The sequence below is a fragment of the Xenopus laevis genome, chromosome 6L (genome assembly GCF_017654675.1).
Source record: "Xenopus laevis strain J_2021 chromosome 6L, Xenopus_laevis_v10.1, whole genome shotgun sequence".
NCBI lineage: Eukaryota > Metazoa > Chordata > Amphibia > Anura > Pipidae > Xenopus > Xenopus laevis.
In genome coordinates, this window is record NC_054381.1 from 128,771,078 (window position 1) to 128,790,160 (window position 19,083).

A 19,083-nucleotide genomic window follows, 5' to 3' on the forward strand; every position below is an offset into this window, starting at 1 on the left:
GACAGTACACAGAGTGCTTTATAATGAGAGAACACAGAGGTAAAGAGTACTTTATAATGAGAGTGCAGAGAGGTAAAGAGTACTTTATAATGGCAGTACACAGAGTACTTAATAATGAGAATAGACAGAGGTAAAAAGTACTTTATAATAAGAGTGTAGAGAGGTAAAGAGTACTTTGTAATGTAAGTGCAGAAATATTGAGTCACTCATTATAATGCACGCAGTACCTCTTTGCACACTCTATAAAGCACTCTCTACTTCTCTCTGCACTCACAAAGTAATCTATTATTTTCCTCTCTGCACACTTATTATAAAGCCCACTGTACCTTTTTGCAGAGAGGTAAAGGTACAGAGTACTTTACAAAGAGAGTATAAAGTAGTTCAAAGTAGCTTACAAAGAGTACACAGACATAGAGAGGTATGGAGACCTTCACATAAAGAATATCATGCAAGTACAGAGTTCTTTACTCAAGGTTCTGGGTATTTTACAAATAGAATACTCACAGGTTCAATGTTACAATACTCCCAAACTGGAAATTAAGATCAGTTTCAAATTATCTTTGTCTACATCACAAATATCAGTTTAAACTTCACGCACAAATATCATCCTATCTGTATTGAATCAAGTAGAACGTGGTTAATTAATACTGTTGATCAAATGATTATTAAACATATGCTGTTTATCTGTGGTTGAAACAGTGAGTATTGGTAAAGCTCTTGAGAGAGTAATATAATTTCTAGGTTCCTGCGAGCATGGAGAAGCATATTATCAGACAGACACTGCTTCTACTTCCGTCCTGGCAAGAACCAGCAGCCCAATTACTGTCTATGACTGGCAATCTGTATAGCAGAGCAACAGCTTATAAATGTTCCACACTTACCCTGGCATGAGTCCCAGTTATACATACAATTCCACCTGCATTACCGCTATGGCACACACTAAATATTGATTGTCAATGCCGAGTACTGAGTAGTGGCAATCAGGAACAGTTTCTATTGCTTCACACCAGTAAGTCTGTGATTGTTGAGCCATAATAACCGTTATAATATACAAAAGCCATGAATATCCTGTAAATTATATCCTTATAAACGGTGAGTTCTGATCTCATCAGTTATAAACGGTGAGTTCTGATGTCATTTCTGTCACATAACTCACTGAAACATGTGTATTATGATAAATAAAGTACCCCCAGTTGCAAAATATGAGGATATTAGAAGTTACCTCGGAGTTCCATGACCTGTATAAAAACACCCGGCCTTCGGCCTCGTATTTTTATATACTCCTCGGTAACGTATAATATCCTTATATTTTACAAGAGGGGCTACTTTATTCACTATATAATGACAATAACCTAACAACAAATGGAATACCAGGTTATCCAACCTCCCCCCTGCCCAAGACCGCTGGAGCAACGACACAAAAAAAAGTGCTCCAGCTGATGATCTGCTACTGGAAGTTTACACACAGTAAAATGGCAAGTACAGCATTTAAAGGGGAAGTTACAATTTGTTTTTTTTTTAATTAAAGGGGAACTATCGCTAAAATGAAAATTTAATACAAGCTTCATCATACTGAAATGAGAAAGTTTGTAAATAGAATCAACAATTGACAATTAGATCAATATATCTTATAGGGGGCTCCCTTTCCTAGCAGATGTATTAGAGCTCACTCAAATAACTGATTCCAGTACAAACAAAGTCTAACAAAAAAACTGCCTTTTGCACAAATCCTGCATGTAGAGAGACATGATGTCTGGTGATTTTAATATATTGAGCTCTAATACATCTCCTAGGCAAAAGGATATATGGGCCCTAGAAGATATATTGGATCTGTCAATGATTATCTGACACCCAACTACTGTATGAAGAGAGAATTAAGAGAAAACAGATGCTGAGAGAGGAATAGTGAAAATAAATTTGATTATTTCAGAAACAGTACAGAATCAGAATTTAATTGATTCTATTTAGAAAGTATCTTATTTCAGTATATTACATTTTCATTTTCGTGATAGTTCCCCTTTGATAAAATCATTTTGTCTATTTACATCCTGTAGCTGTAATTCTTTTCAGGCCCTCTTTTATCCAATATTAAGCTGCCTGGTTGCTAGGGCAATAAAGCCACAGCAACCAGATAGAAGTTATAACTTCCAATCTTGAGAGCAGCAGAATAAAAAAATGTAAATATTTCAAAGCCCCCCCAAACAGCTGCAAAAGATTTTAGAATTCTGCTGTTACATCATACTAATGGGGTTATTAATCAAAGTTAGCATTTTAGAACTTGAATGAACAAAACTAATGGTTTCCAATTTAAGAAAAAACTATAATGAGCGAGTTCTGGATTAACAACCTGAAAAGTCAAACTGATCGAGTTTTCGCAGGAAAAAAAAACTGGAATCTCTCAAATTGTTTTTGAGCGAAACCCTCCGCAAAAAACTTGAACATCATGATGGCTATCTTCCAATGGTTCAAGGGACCTCTGCCATTGACTTCTACATGACCTCGACAGGTTTTAGATGGTGTGTTTTCATATTCAAGCTATTTCCAGGGTTGGGGTATAATAAATCTCAAAAAATACTTTTTTTTTTTTACTCCAAAATAACCTCGAAAACTCAAAGTTTTCGTGGAAAACACAACTCGAAGCTTAATAACTCTGCCCCTAAAAGTACATTTTAACTGGACATTTAAATGAGAAAGTAAAAGGGGCCACTGCTGCACTGGATAGGATGGCATTAAGGAGAATGGCTGAAAATCTTTTATCACCAGTCAGAATAATGCAGTAGATTATGTGATTGGGCAGTGTTCTTAAGAAAAGATACCACGGCAGTTTATTTCCAATAGATTAGCCACAACAGTGCAAGCTAGAACACCAGTTTTATTCTTTAGAATGCTTTGCCATACCTGAGCGAACAGCTCTAGACACTGTCTGTTTGTTAGGATAGCAGCTGCCATATTAGCTTGCTGTGACATCACTCCCTGCCTGAGTCTCTCCCTGCTCGCTCATAGCTCAGATTACAGCCGGGAAGGGGAGTGAGGAGCAAACTGAGCATGCTCAAGCCCAAGCCCTGGAGGTTTTACCTGAAAACAGGAAGTCTGATACAGAAGCCCATGTGTACACAATAGAAGGAAAGAAATGTGGAGTTTCTTTTGACAGAGGATTCAGAGCAGCATTACTTTGAGGGTTTAACTCCAATTTGGCTGACCCCTCTAAGAAACAATCCCTAAACACCAATAGAAGTTAAACTGATAGAAATCAGACTGCATCAGCATTGTTAAATCTGAAGAAAGCTGGCCATGGCAGTGAAAGGGTTAACAGCACCATTCGGCTCAACGATCCATTTGAGCAATCCGCACTATTCCCGTAATATATTGACCTTGGAACCAGTTTCTCTGCCACTCTAAAAAGTTGAATTATTTGCCTTGCTCCGATAAATGATTAATTAATGTCTTCAGCTCTTACTAGCTAAGCGAGCTCTAAGCCGAGAGCAAGAGATAAAACCTCTTTCACTAATTAGCCTTGAAACCCAATTAAAAGATCCGCTGTACAGTCGGCTTGGAGCCATTTCAGAACTTGTTTACTGTATGGGGTGTTTAAAGTGTTCCTTTAGAAATCACCATGCAGTTTGTAGGAGTTGGATCCTTTGCCATTTGGGATTATAAAATCAGATTGGTTAATTTCCAGACCCTCGGATTATTTCACTAAAGAGGATGTTTGCTGCGCTGTGACGAAAGATTTCCAAACCCCCTTCTAATAATTTTAAGATCTCAGAACCCGCCACATTTGGCCCGGTGCCGCAGCAATTAGTCTCATGCAATCACTTTGCTTTGCTTCTGTTGCAGATTTTATCTTTCATTTATATTAACCCCTAAAGCATCAATAATGTGATTTACTCTCTGTGTAGTGAGGTCAATGGTACAAGCCTCTCTCTCCTTTGTCTACCTGATCATTTCACTTGTAACTTAGGTAGGTAGTAATATTGGTCATTATAACTCCACTTACCTGCTGACAAACCCTTTCCCTGCACAACCCTAATGTTCTCAATGCTGGGCTCACTCTGCTGTTTGTATTCAGACTGGGGAGTAATTTATCTGTATGGTGCCCTTTTTAAGGTGTCCATCTCTAACACAGCAGGGGGGCCAGGAGGTACAGGGCCTCATATATATTGTATTCATATACAATTTCATGTAAACAAGTCAATCTCTAGACATTTTGGGTTCCTAAAAAAACTATTTTCTGTAGGGCCCAGTAATATCTAGTTATGTCATTGACTCTATCTCTAGATTTTATACTTTTCCACATATGGGCCTATGCTACAGTCAGCACTGAGCCAAGGTCTGTAACTGCTGTATATCTAAATCAGAATTGCAAGTTGCATACATTTAGTCTGCTCTCACACAATTTCTCTACAGACAGAAAACCACCAGTAGAGATGAGCGAATTTATTTGCCAGCCATGGATTCGCGGTGAAATTCTGAATTTCACCATGTGCGAATTTTTTTCGCGAAACCGAGGCTAATTTGCGGAGGAAAATTTGCAGAGAAAAAACAACCATTGACTTTAATGCATTTAAAGAAAAAAAGGTCACCATAAGAAAAACAGCCTTGATGTTAATGCATTAGGACAAAAAAAGTCCCCAAAAGGAAAAAATGCCCATTAACGTTAATGCATTTAGAGAAAAAAGTCGCCATAAGAAAAACGCCCATTGACTTGAATGCATTTTGAGAAAAAAAGTCACCATAAGATAAAACACCCATTAATTTTAATGCATTAGGACAAGAAAAAGTCACCATAACAAAAAAAAACACCCATTGACGTTAAAGCATTTGGAGAAAAAAGTCATCATGAGAAAAAAAAGCCCATTGAAGTTAATGCATTTGGAGAAGAGTCACCATAAGAAAAAAACACCCATTGACGTCAATGCATTTGGAGAAGAGAGCCACCATAAGAAAAAACGCCCATTGACTTTAATGCATTAGGACAACAAAAAGTCGCCATAAAAAAATGTCCATTGACTAATGCATTAGGACAACAAAAAGTCGCCAGAAGAAAAAACACCCATTGACATTAATGCATTTAGAGAAGAAAGTCACCATAAGAAATAACCGCTCATTGATTAGGACAAAAAAAGTCACCATAAGAAAAAAACGCCCATTGACAAAGCATTTGGAGAAAAAAGCCGTCATAAGAAAAAAAACGCTCATTGACTTTAATGCATTAGGACAAAAAAGTTGCCATAAGAAAAACACCCATTGACTAATGCATTAGGACAAAATTTGCCATAAAAAAACATCCATTAACATTAATGCATTTGGAATAAGAAAAATTGTCGCCCATTGACATTAATGCTTTTTGTGAAATTTCACTGTTTTGTGAATTTTTTGGCAAATCGAAACGGGACAGATTAGCTTATCACTAACCACCAGCAGTGGTTTTTTTTTTTTTGTTTTTTTTCTAACTTTTTATTTCTAACCTGCTTGTTATAGCCTTTAACATATTTACTGCTACGGTATCTATCTTTTTCTATGGTATGTGCAGCATTAGCTACAGCCATGGTAAAAAAAAACGGTTAGATGCCAGAAAGTGTAATGTCAGAATGAGTGCGCGGTTACATGAGAATTTAAACAGTGGACAGAATCCACCCACAGGGACAAAGCAGCCATGTCGTATGTCACTATCTAATGTATAGCAGTTGTCTCTAATTACTTTGCCAGGCAGTGTGTATTTCCACTGCAACTCTCCCTGCGTTCATGTGTTACCATTTAACAATCCACTCTGAACTTGTAACCCTCGTCTGACATCCTATTAGGATAACCCATAAAACAATGCACTTCCTACTTAGCACCAAGTGTCATGGCACTCCGAGGAGTAATTCATGGGGAAGGCAGGGCTCTCGGACCTCTTGTCTTTGTTTGTTTCTGTTACTTGCATTGTTTGCCTCTTCCCTTTAATGTATTTACTGAAAATGCGGCTACACTAATTATTATTATTGTCCTTTATTTATACAGCACCAACGTCGTCTGCGGTACTTTGTAGAACAACGATCCCCAACAAGTGGCTCCTGAGCAACATGTTGCTCACCAACCCCTTGGACGTTGCTCCCAGTGGCCTCAAAGCAGGTGCTTATTTTTGAATGTCAGGCTTGGAGACACTTTTTAATCGTATTAAAACCAGGAGTACCGTCAAATAGAGCCTCTTGTAGGCTGCCAGTCCACTAGGGACTATATAGCAGAAACATATTCTGCAATGCTTTACAAAGATTATAGATCACTCACATAAACTCCTGCACCAGTGGAGCTTACAATCTACTGTCCCAATCACATTCACACATACTATGGTCAGTTTCAGCAGGAACCAATTATCCATCCTGTAGGTATTTGTATCGTGGGAGAGAAACCAGGGTACCCAGAGTAAAATCCATGCAAACTTGGCGGTATATTTATCAAAGAGTGAAGTTAGAGATTGCCACAGTGCAATTACGCCACTCTTTATTCATTTCTGGATATTTTGGATTTGGCCAAACCCCCAAATCTTTTGCGAAAGAGCCGGCCGAATACTGAACCGAATCCTAATTTGCATATACAAATTAGGGGTGGGAAGGGGAAAAACTTTTCACTTACTTTTTTTGTGACAAAAAGTCACGCAATTTCTCTCCCCGCCCCTAATTTGCATATGCAAATTAGGAATCAGATCCAGTTCGGCCTGGCAGAAGGATTCGGCTGAACCCGAATCCTGCTGAAAAATGCCGAATCCTGGCTGAATCCCGAACCAAATCCTGCATTCAGTGCATCCCTATTTCAGTCAAACCCTGAGTTTATGTTTTTCAGAAGACAGGGGGAAAAAAGGTAAAATCAGGAAAAATGTAAAATGATGATACATAAAATCGTGTTCTTCTCTAAAAACTGTAAACTATTTAAAAAAAATCACAATCACATGGGAAAACATGTTTTTTTTCAAGGAAAGTAGGCAAAAGATGATGTAAAATACTTAAAATCAAGGGAAGTATGTCGTTAAGTATGCCGTTAAAAAGCATTAGAGCATGAAGGGAATTTAAAATCCGGGAAATGTAAAATGGGGGTACATAAAACTGGGGTTTGACTGTTTCCAGATATAGAACACAAAATGAAAGAACCAAGCTGAGTTCTACGAGAGCCCAAGCAAATGAATCCACGCAGTGTTCTGTGCAGAAAATGTCCCTATCGTCATGTCTGGGATTTCCTCTCCCATTGTGTGATTATGAGATTTTTGCATGTATACATTACACTTTGATTTCCGCATATTACTTGGTGTTTGGCACAGATCTGCATACACTATCGCTCCTGTATAAATATGAAGTAACATAATTGTGATACATTACTACAGGTATAGGACCGGTTGTCCAGAATGCTTGGGACCTGGAGATTTCCGGATAACAGATCTTTCAGTAATTTAGATCTTCAAATCTTAAAGGACAAGTAACACAAATTTTTTTCATGTTCAAAATCCACTCTACCCGTTTCCACCTGCAGATCCATCTCTCAGAAATGGTACTATGATTAATGCTTAATAAAAAAAAATACCATTATAAAAAACAGCTTCCGGATGTACTCTGTCTTTCCCAAAAGGCGACTGCAAGATCCGATGTGCGTTGCTCGACATCTCCTCCTTGCCAGCCTTCTAAACTGCAAGTTCATTTTGGCTGCCCGCAGTGTAACTTCTTTGGCGTCATTTATTTCTGTAAGAGCAGGCGAGTGACGGACTGCAGCAGCACACTGGTCAGCAATAAATCTAAAAACTAACGAAGAGCCCTCCTAAATCCCTGCGTGCATTCCTTCACCTCTCCCCTGCCCACAGAGCAAATGCCCCTGACTTTTTACTTACCCCTCGGTGCAGATTCACGGCATCAGAGTTCACAGCAGCCATCTTCTTCTCTTCGGTCTTCATTGGCAAGTAAGTTCCGTATCGACGCATGTGCAATTGGAGCAGTCTTCGAGTTTTTGTCAACTGCGCATGCGCCGAAAGTAATGAAAATTGCCGAAGCGCCAGAAGAAGAACAGATAAAGACCAAAGTAGATGGCTGCTGTGAACTCAGATGCCCTGAATCTGCACCAAGAGGTAAGTAAAAAGTTAGGGGCATTTGCCCGGGGTAGCAGCTAGGCTGGGGGTCTAGGTAGAGTAGGATTTTTTTTAATAAGGGGTTTACTTCTCCTTTAAAGGGATTGTTCACCTTCAAACAGCTAGTTGTTTTCAGACAGTTCACCAGAAATAAAAACTTTTTCCAATTACTTTCTATTTTCTATGTGTGGCAGTTTTTCTAATATTGAATTGGGACATATGTTTCACCTTCTAAAGCAGCTCGGGGGGGGGGGGGTCGCCGACACTGTAAACTGTTCTCAATTGCTACATTTCATATATGTCCCTGCTGAGCAGAATCCCTGAGTTTCATTACAGGCAGCTGTTAGACTTGATACAATAGTTGCTAATACTCCAGCGATGCTGCTGAGAAATGGATCAACTCAATGTTGCAAAACTGTTTCGAGTCTTAACTTGAATTACGGAGCTGCCACACTCAAACCTTGGAAAAACGGTAAGAAATGAAAAATGGAAAGTAATTGGAAAAAAAGTGTATTTCTGGTGAACGATCTGAAAACAATTGAACTGAAAAATGTTTAGAAAATGAACAACCCCTTTAAGCCTGCAGCTGCATAGACATTACTTACCATGCACCCTGATGTCATAATAAAACCTATATATAAAAGCATACATTTACTTAAATCCAAACACTTTTTCCAATTCAGTTGTTTTTAGATTGTTCCCCAGAAGTAAAGACTTTTTTCAATTACTTTCCATTATTTATTTTTTAATGTTTTTCCAAAATTTAAGTTTAAAGGTGAATGTCCCTGTCTCTGGTGTTTGAGTCTGGCAGCTCAGTAATTCAGGTGCAGACTAAACTGTTACAATTTTGCAACATTGAGTTGATCCATTTCTCAGCAGCATCTCTGGAGTATTAGCAACAATTGTATCAAGTCTAACAGCTGCCTGTAATGAAACCCAGAGATTCTGCTCAGCAGGGACAAAGATAAGAAATGTATCAACTAATGTATCCATTTAGAACAGTTTACAGGGTCGGCGACCCCCCCATCCCAGATCTGCTTCAGAAGGTGAAAAATTACACTTTACACTTCAATATTAGAAAAACGGTGACACATAGAACCTTCCAATATAGAAAGTTTGGAAAGTTGTTACACTTGCTCAGTGGTGTTTAAGTGTAATTGCTATTGAAAGCAATGTTTATCCCTTTCAAAAGGGGCACTTTCAGGAGTTAGAGCCAAGAGTACAGAGAATATAAAAATCCAGATTAATACAAATAGCAATTACATTTACAATTTACAAATTTACTTTTTTTTTGTTTTAATGAATGTGTATTGTAATGTGCTTTGCATTACTGTTCGTTTCACTAGGCAAAAAAACAATGTTTTTTTTAAGTGGAGATCCCCTTTAAAAAGAAAAATGCATTTTTACAACATAACAAGAGAATCAGCTGAGTGCACGTTTAGTGCTGCTACTACATGCTGGATGGCAGAAGAGCTTAGTCTGCAAGGGGAGCGTGCTGTTGGATCACACAGTATAAGTCATGTGAAGCGTGAGCCTCGAGAAGGATTCAAGGTGAAGGACTGATGAATTGACACTGCTCACTGTACATAAGCCCTGTTGTTCTTTGGGTTTTAATAGTGTCTGAAGTGTATAAAAGGCTTTTAACTGCATGTTGCATGTTACTGCCAAGAAGATTAGTGAGAAGTACAAGTGCATTTAGCTTTGTCTACAAACTACCATCACTTACACTCAATTACCAGTTGGATACCACAAAACAGCTGTTCTGACTGCCAGGCATTTAGTTGGCCACACAGGGGCATACCCACGGCAGGATCAGATCACATCTGTTGCATGATACACAATGACAATAACAAAGTGCAATATGTTGCATTCAGTTCTTTATTCATTGGCAGGCAGAAGCAGTAGTCAATTTGGCATCATAGAAGCCTGCTGTTGGATCCATGGGGGTATAAATATATATATATCCACGAACATCAACATGTGATTGGATTTGGATTTTCATGTTTAATTTGGAAAGGGCTTTTATTATACAGCTTTTTATGTCTGGATGACAGGTCCCCTTTAAAGAAGGAGTTGTTCACCTTAAAATGAACGTTTGGTATGATGTAGAGAGTGATATTCTGAGACTATTTGCAGCAGTGTCGGACTGGGATGCCAGTGGCCCACCAGAAAACCTTAGACTGTGGGCCCACTGGCAAACCCTATACTTTGGGCCCACTTTCCAAACTATCATTCCTCCTCGCATCACTCAACCTCTTTATTCTCCGAGTATTTTATATGTACTTACTATACCATTCTTCCATTATTAAGCCTTTTTCCCATAAAGAAATAGGGAATGCCCAAATGGTTAGAAGCAAGAGGGCCCACTGACACCTGGGCCCACCGGGAGTTTTCCTGTGGTTTTTGAGTTATTTAGCAATCTGGTTGTTTGTATGTAAATTACCATAGCAACTATGCCCTGATTTAATAAGAGCCTGAAATATGAATAGGAGAGGGCCTGAATAGAAAGAGTATTTTTTTAACATTAATCAAAATCTTATTATTTCCCTTTAAATGAGAACTAAACCCCCGGCAATGTTAAGTCCCCACTGCCCCCCTCTCTGCCTCCCCCTGCACAGTCTTACCCCAGAATTCTGTCCCCGCTTGAAATAGGGGCCGCACATACAGAGTGAGCGCAGCGGAGCTCACGGGTGCCATCTTCTTCTCTTCGGCAATCTTCGAGAAGTGAGTGGCGTAATGGCGCATGCGCAGTTGGATCAATCTTCTGGTTTGCGACAACTGCGCATGCGCCGAAAGAAATGGGAATTGCTGAAGAGGAGGAAGATGACACTGGGGGGGCCAAACTGGAGGCGTTTAGTTCTCCTTTAACTGGTATTGAATATCTAATGAAATTAAAACAGACGTGTCATGTTCCATCAGATGACAACTTTGTTTTCATGCAACTTCCTTAAAGGCCAGCATTAACTTTAGGCAGGCACACTTTAGAGCTTTAATTCTATTTCTCACCTTCATGATCTCATCAGCAATAAGGCGCTACTGTAGCAATGGCAGACAAAGACAATTGAATTGAGTTTCAGACAGTGCCGGAAGCAGAAATGCAGCACACAGGGGCATACCAGAGTCCAATCTAAGTTGCCCGTAGAAAAAAAAAGCAGTAGTGCCCCTCTACTGACCCCAGACAGAGTCTCCAATAAACCTCTGTGGCTCACGCACGTCAATACAATTGAGTCAATAAATGTATTGATTTGTTCACCTTCTACGCTCGCTAACATCAGAAGGTTTTGTTAAGCCACAAGCAATGGGCACAGTTCTAAGCTTTCATCGAGTAACAGCCACAGTATATACACGGAAGGGCGACACAACATTCACTTTGCCTTTTGGCTGCAATTAAATAACACAGGTATGGGATCTGTTATCCAGAATGCTTGGGGCCTGGGGTTTTCTGGCTAATGGATCTTTCCATAATTTGGATCTTTTTTACCTTAATTCTACTAGAAAATCATGTAAACATTAAAGGGGTTGTTCACCTTTGAGTTAACTTTTAGTATGATGCAGAGTGAAATTCAGAGACAATTTCCAATTGGTTTTCATTTTTTATGGTTTATGAGTTATTTAGCTTTTTTTTCAGCAGCTCTCCAGTTTGCAATTTCAGCATTCTGGTTGCTATAGTCCAAATTACCCTAGCTACCAGGCTTTAATTTCAATAAGAGACAGAGAAATGAATTGGAGAGGGTCTGAATAGAAAGATGAGTAATAAAAAGTAGCAATAAAATGCTACTGTGTAGCCTTACAGAGCATTTGTCTTATAGATGGGGTCAGTGACCCCCATTAGAAAGCTGGAAAGAGCCATAAGAAGGCAAATAATTCAAAAACTATAAAGAAATAAATCACGAAGACCAATTGAAAAGTTGCTTAGAATTGGAATTTGTAGAACGTGCTAAAAGTTAAATAAACCCAATAGGTTGGTTTTGCTTCCATTAAAGATTCATTATATCTTAGTTTGGATTAAGTACATGGTACTGTTTTATTATTACAGAGGAAATAATTTTTAAAAACTGAGATTATTTGGCTAAAATGGAGTCTATGGGAGAATGCCTTCCCATAATTCAGAGCTTTCTGGATAATGGGTTTCCGGATAACGGATCCCATGACTGTGCAGCTATAGAAAGTGAGAGAGACCCTCTACATATACTGTTGAATGATGGCCAGTTTGTTATGCTTTTGCCCTTATGGTTATGTCACTGTTCAAGAACCGGATGGACCCCCCTACTGTAAAACATAAGGATATTATTAGTCACTTGTTTATTATAAGGAACTAGGTACCCCAACTACAAAACAAAAGGATATTAGCAGTCACCTTGCAGTTCCTCGACCTGTATAAAAGAACCACTCAATCATTGTAGTATCCTGATGATTTACAATAAAGCAACATTATTCCTTGTATAGCAGCACATTGTCTGTGAAGTGGCAGAAAAAAAAACCCACACAGGCCTAAGGCTTCAGAATGATTAAAACAAATTTGTACTACTAGTGAAATTTCCAATATAACGGCTTCTATAGGTAAAGAATGGGTTTAACGGCCGAAAAGAATCTATGCTGAAAAATACACTACTTGCTTAAAATTCAAATCCCCGGCCTTGCCAGTTGAAAAGGCGCTGAGAGTGAATGGGAGGGCGTGTGAATGAGCCTCTCTTCTCACACAGTGCAATGGTACATGCCAATCATTCTTAGGCTAACAAGAGCCGGGGACGATTTTCTCATAAGAGCCGGCACAAATGGCTAAAGCCATGCACCGATGGTGGATTGAAAAGTTAGGGGGGAGACCTAGAACTGCCTTCACTTTTTCAAAATTTCCCTCCAATATATATATAACATCACATTGAACTTTTATACAAATTCTGGTAACTGCACCTACACTGGTCTCAGCAATATTTCATCTCAGATTCATTGGCTTCATTTCAAGAACATTAGAATAATCTAGGTTAGGGACGTTGTGTTTGATTTGGAAACATCTGATCTGTCGCTGAAAGCATTTTAGTGGCTATTTGGGCTCATGTGCTTATCTGTGTGCAGCCCGGCAGCTTCCTGGCTAGGATTTCCCATATATCCCCAGGCTCAGAGCATATATCTCAATAGCCACACAGCAGGATAAATCACTCTCCAATAGGTCCTGTAACGGGTTTTTGGGCTATTTAAGCACAAAAGGGTGACATCACATGGGCGTTATGCACATGCGAGTGACCGGACATGGCTGGGGTAGCCTAGCACTGGTGGGGGGCATTTTAAAAAAAAAACACGGAATGCGGACTCGATTAGCCCGCAGCTTTTTCTGGGGATAACATTTTTACCCAACAGGTGCCCTTTAACCTACCTATCTTACTCTCCTAGAGAGTCTTATTACAGGTAGTATCCTATCTCTAGCTGGCCTCAATCACGGAGTCCCTGCTCCCTGACTTATCTCACTCTAGAGATACTGGTCCCTAAAGCATGGAATCTGGAACACAGATTGTAAGCCACTGGGGGGCCAGAACATGAATTGCGGACTGTGGGGTCTAAAGCTCTGTTTTAGGAACAATAACACCAAAAAATGAAAGTGTTTTAAAGGAATGACAATATAATGTACTGTTGTCATCAACTCGTAAAACTGGTGTGTTTACTATAGGAATAAAACTATAGTTTATATAAACAAGCCATGGGGACAGCCATTCAAGCACAGGATACACAGTAGACTGCAGTTCTCAAGAATCATATTGTATACTATAGAACTTATCTGTTATCTGCTGGGTATCCTGTGCCTTTTCTTCTTTTTTCAGCTTTAAATGGCTGCCCCAATGGCTACACAGCAGCTTGTTTATATAAACTTTTTTTTGTTTCTGAAGCAAACACACCAGCATCCCCTTCACATAAATACAAGATGAATTGAAGCAAGAAACTTTTCACATATAATCAAGTAAAAATCGATTCTGTAATCAAGTCACTCTTTATTATCCCCTCTTCAGCAGTATATTTATCTATATACAGGTTTATTACTGGAGTCAGTGTTATCATGAGCAATTAACAAGCCAGTATGAAGTGAGCCAGACTTATAAATGTAAACAAAATAACTTGATTATTTCTAAAGTGGTAATTATTAGCATATAATACACAAAAGCCATGAATATATTGTAAATTATATACTTATAAACGGTGAGTTCTGATGTCATCGGTTATAAACGGTGAGTTCTGATGTCATTTCTGTCACATGACTCACTGAAATTTGTGTATTATAATAAATAATGTGCCCCCAGTTGCAAAATATGAGGATGTTAGAAGTTACCTCGGAGTTCCATGACCTGTATAAAAACACTCGGCCTTGAGTTTTTATATGGTCATGAAACTCCTCGGTAACTTATAATATCCTTATATTTTACAAGAGGGGGTACTTTATTCACTATATATTACATTTTTGTTTTTATATATATATATAGTTCCCTATAAACAAGTTGAACTGGTGGAGTACACAGAAGCTACCAAAGTTTTGCAGAAATATTGTTTTTTTTTTACAGATCTTTAGAACGGAATAAGAGTCTGTGGCATAATCAAGGGACTGTTCTAGGCACGACCCACCAAGCAGTAGTATGATCTAGAACCCCCATCAGCTTGTCAAGCAGCAATTAAAAAGAATAAATTCTGCAAGTGATTAAAAAGGTGGTTCACCTTTGAGTTAATTTTTAGTATGATTTAGAGAGTGATTTTGAGAGACATTTTGCAATTAGTTTTCATTTTTTATTATTTGTGATTTTTGAGCTATTTAGCTTTTTATTCAACAGCTCCCCAGATTGCTATTTAAGCAATCTGGTTGTTAAGGTCCAAATTAACCTAGCAACCATGCACTGATTTGAATAACAGACTGGAATATGAATAGGGGAGGATCTGAATAGAAAGAGGAGTAATAAAAAGTAGCAAAAACAATAAATATGTAGCCTTACAGAGCATTTGTTTTTTTAGATGGGGTCAGTGAGTCCTATTTGAAGGAATAAAAAAACTATATAAAAAAAAAACATACATTATACTGAGGGGCAGATTTACTAAGGGTTCGAATTTCGAGGGTTAAAAAACCCTTGAAGTAAAATCCTTCGAATACGAACATCGAATTTGAAGGATTTACTGCAAATACTTTGATCGAATAAAAATCGTTCCATCGAACGATAAAATTCTTCGAATCGAATGATTCGAATGATTTTAAGCGATCGATTGAAGGATTTTTATTCGACCACAAAAAAGAAAAGTGCTGGGGAAGGTCCCCATAGGCTAACATTGAACCTCAGTAGGTTTAAAGTGGCGAAGTATGTAGTCAAAGTATTTTTTTAAAGAGAGAGTACTTTGACTATCGAATGGTCGAACGGTTTTAACTTCGAATCGTTCGAATCATTCGATTCGATTGAATTTGACCTATTCGATGGTCGAAGTACCCAAAAAAATACTTTGAAATTCGAAATTTTTTTTTTTCATTCGAATCCTTCACTCGAGCTTAGTAAATCTGCCCCTTTATGTCTCAAAACAAGGAAGTAAAAAATGTATTCCCCTTCCCACCCCCAATTTGCATATGCAAATTAGGATTCAGTTCGGTATGTGGACGAATCCTTCACGAAGGATTCGGCCGAATCCAAAATAGCAGATTCGGTGCATCCCTATAAATAATGGAAACCAATTGAAAAGTTTTGATTTGGCCATTCTATAAAGTAATCAATTCTAGCTGCACACAAAATAAAGGAAAAGAACCCTTGTAGCTCCACAGAATAGAGAGACGTTTAAGCAGGAGGTTTCTGCTTGATCTCACATCTGGCCGGCACTGCAAGCAGATCCATGGCCTGCCAGAGAGTGAAACTAGAAGCAGCATTACTTCACATTTCAGCAGCAGGCAGGAAAAGTGAAAAGGAAACTTTGTACATAAAGAAAATAGTATTAGGGCAGGCCAATAGAGCTGTGTAACGGGCCAAGCTAATGCTCCCTCCCTGCCGCCTGGCATTTCACTCAAACACTAAGTGCTGACAGCAGTTTTGCACTTTTAACTTTTAAATCATTTGTGTAAGTTGAGCGAGAGTTCAGCAGATCTGTTGGGCAGGAGACGAGGGGCTTGCTGTGATACAGCCCTGCAATAGCCATTACCTTGCACATCATGGGGATGCTGCTCTCATACACACAACGTGCACGGACAAAGGTTCTGCACAATAAGTGCATTCATCAAACTTATTTGGTGGTCTGGAGGGTGGGGGGAGTCATGTATAGAGGACTAGGGAAGCTTCAGAGACTATAGCCACAGGCAACGGGAGGTGTGAAGTCTACAGATGACCATGCAAAACAAAAATACTATGGTCAGGTTTGGGTTCTAGTTAGTGGCATAACTAGATATTACTAGGCCCCACAGCAAATTATAATTCAGGCCCCCAAAATGTCGAGGTTGACCTGTTTTACCAAAATTGTTTATGAATTAGGGCCTCATGGGGCCCCTATACCTAGGGCCTCTATCAGGGGGTACAGCTGTACCAGGCCAGGGGCTAAAGGGGGGCCCGGCTGTGCTGGAAAGTTCATGCGGCATCGAAACCGCGCAAAAGACCCGAACCCACAAAAAGACCCGAATCTGAAGTCCTGAAGCAGCAAAAAGACCCAAAGCTACGAAAGGAGCCGAAGAAGAACCTAAAGTAAGTTCCACTGAACACCAATTTTTTTTTTAACCGCAGGTCACCAATATTTTTTAAAAAACTTTTATGGGGGCCCTGGCGCAATTTTTTATTCATGGGGGGCACTGACCACCAATGATTTTTTCTTAACATTTTACTTAACTTTTAACTTATAGGGGGGGTACCTCGATCACCAACGTTTTTTTTAATAACTTTTATGTGGGACCCTGGCCACAATTTTTTTAAATTATAAGGGGGCCCTGACCACCAATGGCTTTGTATAACTTGTGAGTGAGGGGGTTTTTAGCGCTGGTGTCTGTGTGGTTTACCGTGGTGTGGGGCTTGGGGGCGGGATCGTATGATTTTCAGTGGGAGACTGTCACCAGTTTTGTGTGACATAATTTTCATACGATTTCTGTCAGGGGGAAAACATCGGCTGATCTGTTCTTTTACTACTTTATTTGATCTGAATGGTCAGTGGCAGGTCGGGAGATGGGGAAGTCCTCGAACCTCGAATGATCTGATCTTTGCATCTATGGCCAGCTTTAACCTATGGGTTGGGGAAAATATTCACTAAATACCCCTGTTTATAGGGTCCATTCCCCCTGTTCAACCTATTCCTTACCAAGTTGTGATGGATTTTGGGCCTCCTGCTTTCCACAGTAAGTGTTGTACAGAAGTCCCAGAAGGGATAGGATCAACCAGGCACGTAACAATAGAGTAGGCAGAGAGGGGTGCACCTGCTCACCTGCTATGTTCAGATAGGAAATTTTGAGTGCAGCCGTATGAGCAGTGGGACACTGTTGGTGTGCACGGCGCGGCCAAGATTCTTTTGCAGGTGGGCCTGGTGAAAGCTTGTTACGCCACTAGGGTAAATGGCGCTGCCACCCTAAGGTTGGAGTGTAGAAATGTTCCCTGTGACTATGAGACAGGCCACCATGGTTTCCTCTGAGGACTCATGTCTGTCAGGCCAGGGAAGGGGGTCAAGCTGATTTCCAATGCCTGAGTCAGAAATGAACCAGAATACAGTCCTGACAAAGTAAAAAGGACTTATTATCTTAGTAATTTGCCTTGCTTTATAAAAACAAACCAGCACACTATTATATGTCTAGAGATCCTGTTTAATCAGCTTTGAAAAAGGAACTGAAATGTTCTAAAAGCTTGCTGTGATTATCATCTTAGTTTGCCAATAAAAGTATCACCGCCTGCTATAAATCTTCACTACTGCGGGCGACTAATCTCCCCGAAAATGCCTTCCCACCAGCAAGAATGTGAATCGCTGGCAGGATGTGAGGCAACTTGCGAAAACCAAAGCAACGCTTATGCCATCCCGCTAGCCATTCTCATTCTTGCTGGAGAGATGGCAACTAAACTGCCCGTGTGCCACCACCCTTATACACCACTTTTGCTAGGTTCCATATCAAAAGTTTTACCCTACAACTTTTTCAAATAGCTAACACAGTACAAAAATACTTTACCTAGATCCCATTTAAAAAGACATAATTCTCATATTGAAAAACTTTCTCCCAAAATAAATGTGTATGGCATCTGACAGAGGTAATTGGGCCATGTACACTTGCACAGATCTAGGCAGGGCCGGATTTCACTGGCGGGCGCCCGTAGGCCGCACAGTCCTAGCACCCGCATGCACTTCATCCGCCTGCGCGAGGAGCATGGAGGAGCCGGAGCACTGGGGAGCTGCGTGTCCCCAGTGCTCTAGAGAAAGCAGCTAGGCCCATGCTGCCCCTAATGTGGCCTCTCCACAAATCCAGGCCTGGATCTAGGGTTGCCACCTTTTCTCAAAGTTTTAACCGGCCGGTGGGGGGTGGGAACAAAAGGGGCGTTCTGTGATGCAAAATTGGGTGGAGACATTGCCGGTAAATTTGTAATACTGGCCCCGGCCTTGGCAGGTGTTTTACCGGCTAGGCCAGTAAAATATCGGCCGGGTGGCAACCCTACCTGGATATAAGGTGCTGAAAGCTGAGCATGGTAATACATCCTATCTGTCAGAAGAAATCATTGTGCAGTGACAATCTGGAAAGCGACCAGCAGACAAAAAGGTATACATGTACAGGAATGTCTTGTCCATTGTGGGCAACTCATGCCAAATTAATTTTTTCTACTTTTTGAATTATTTGCCTTCTTCTTCTTCTTGCACAGAGCTAGGGTGCTGACAACGGAGCATGGTAATGCGTTCTATGGCAATGTGTCCTATATTTCAAAAGGAGATCACTGACCCATCTAAAAACAAATGCATGGTTGCTAGGGTAATTTGCCACAAACAACGAAAAATTAAAACCAATGGCAAATTGTCTCAGATTATCCCAGTTAAAG

The 19,083-nt window shown here is 39.8% G+C and overlaps 1 protein-coding gene across 2 annotated transcripts in view; it reads right to left on the minus strand.

Moving 5' to 3' along the window:
• ncoa2.L (nuclear receptor coactivator 2 L homeolog) overlaps positions 1 to 19,083 on the minus strand; it is a 150,245-nt gene that overhangs the window by 118,156 nt on the left and 13,006 nt on the right. The window lies entirely within an intron of this gene.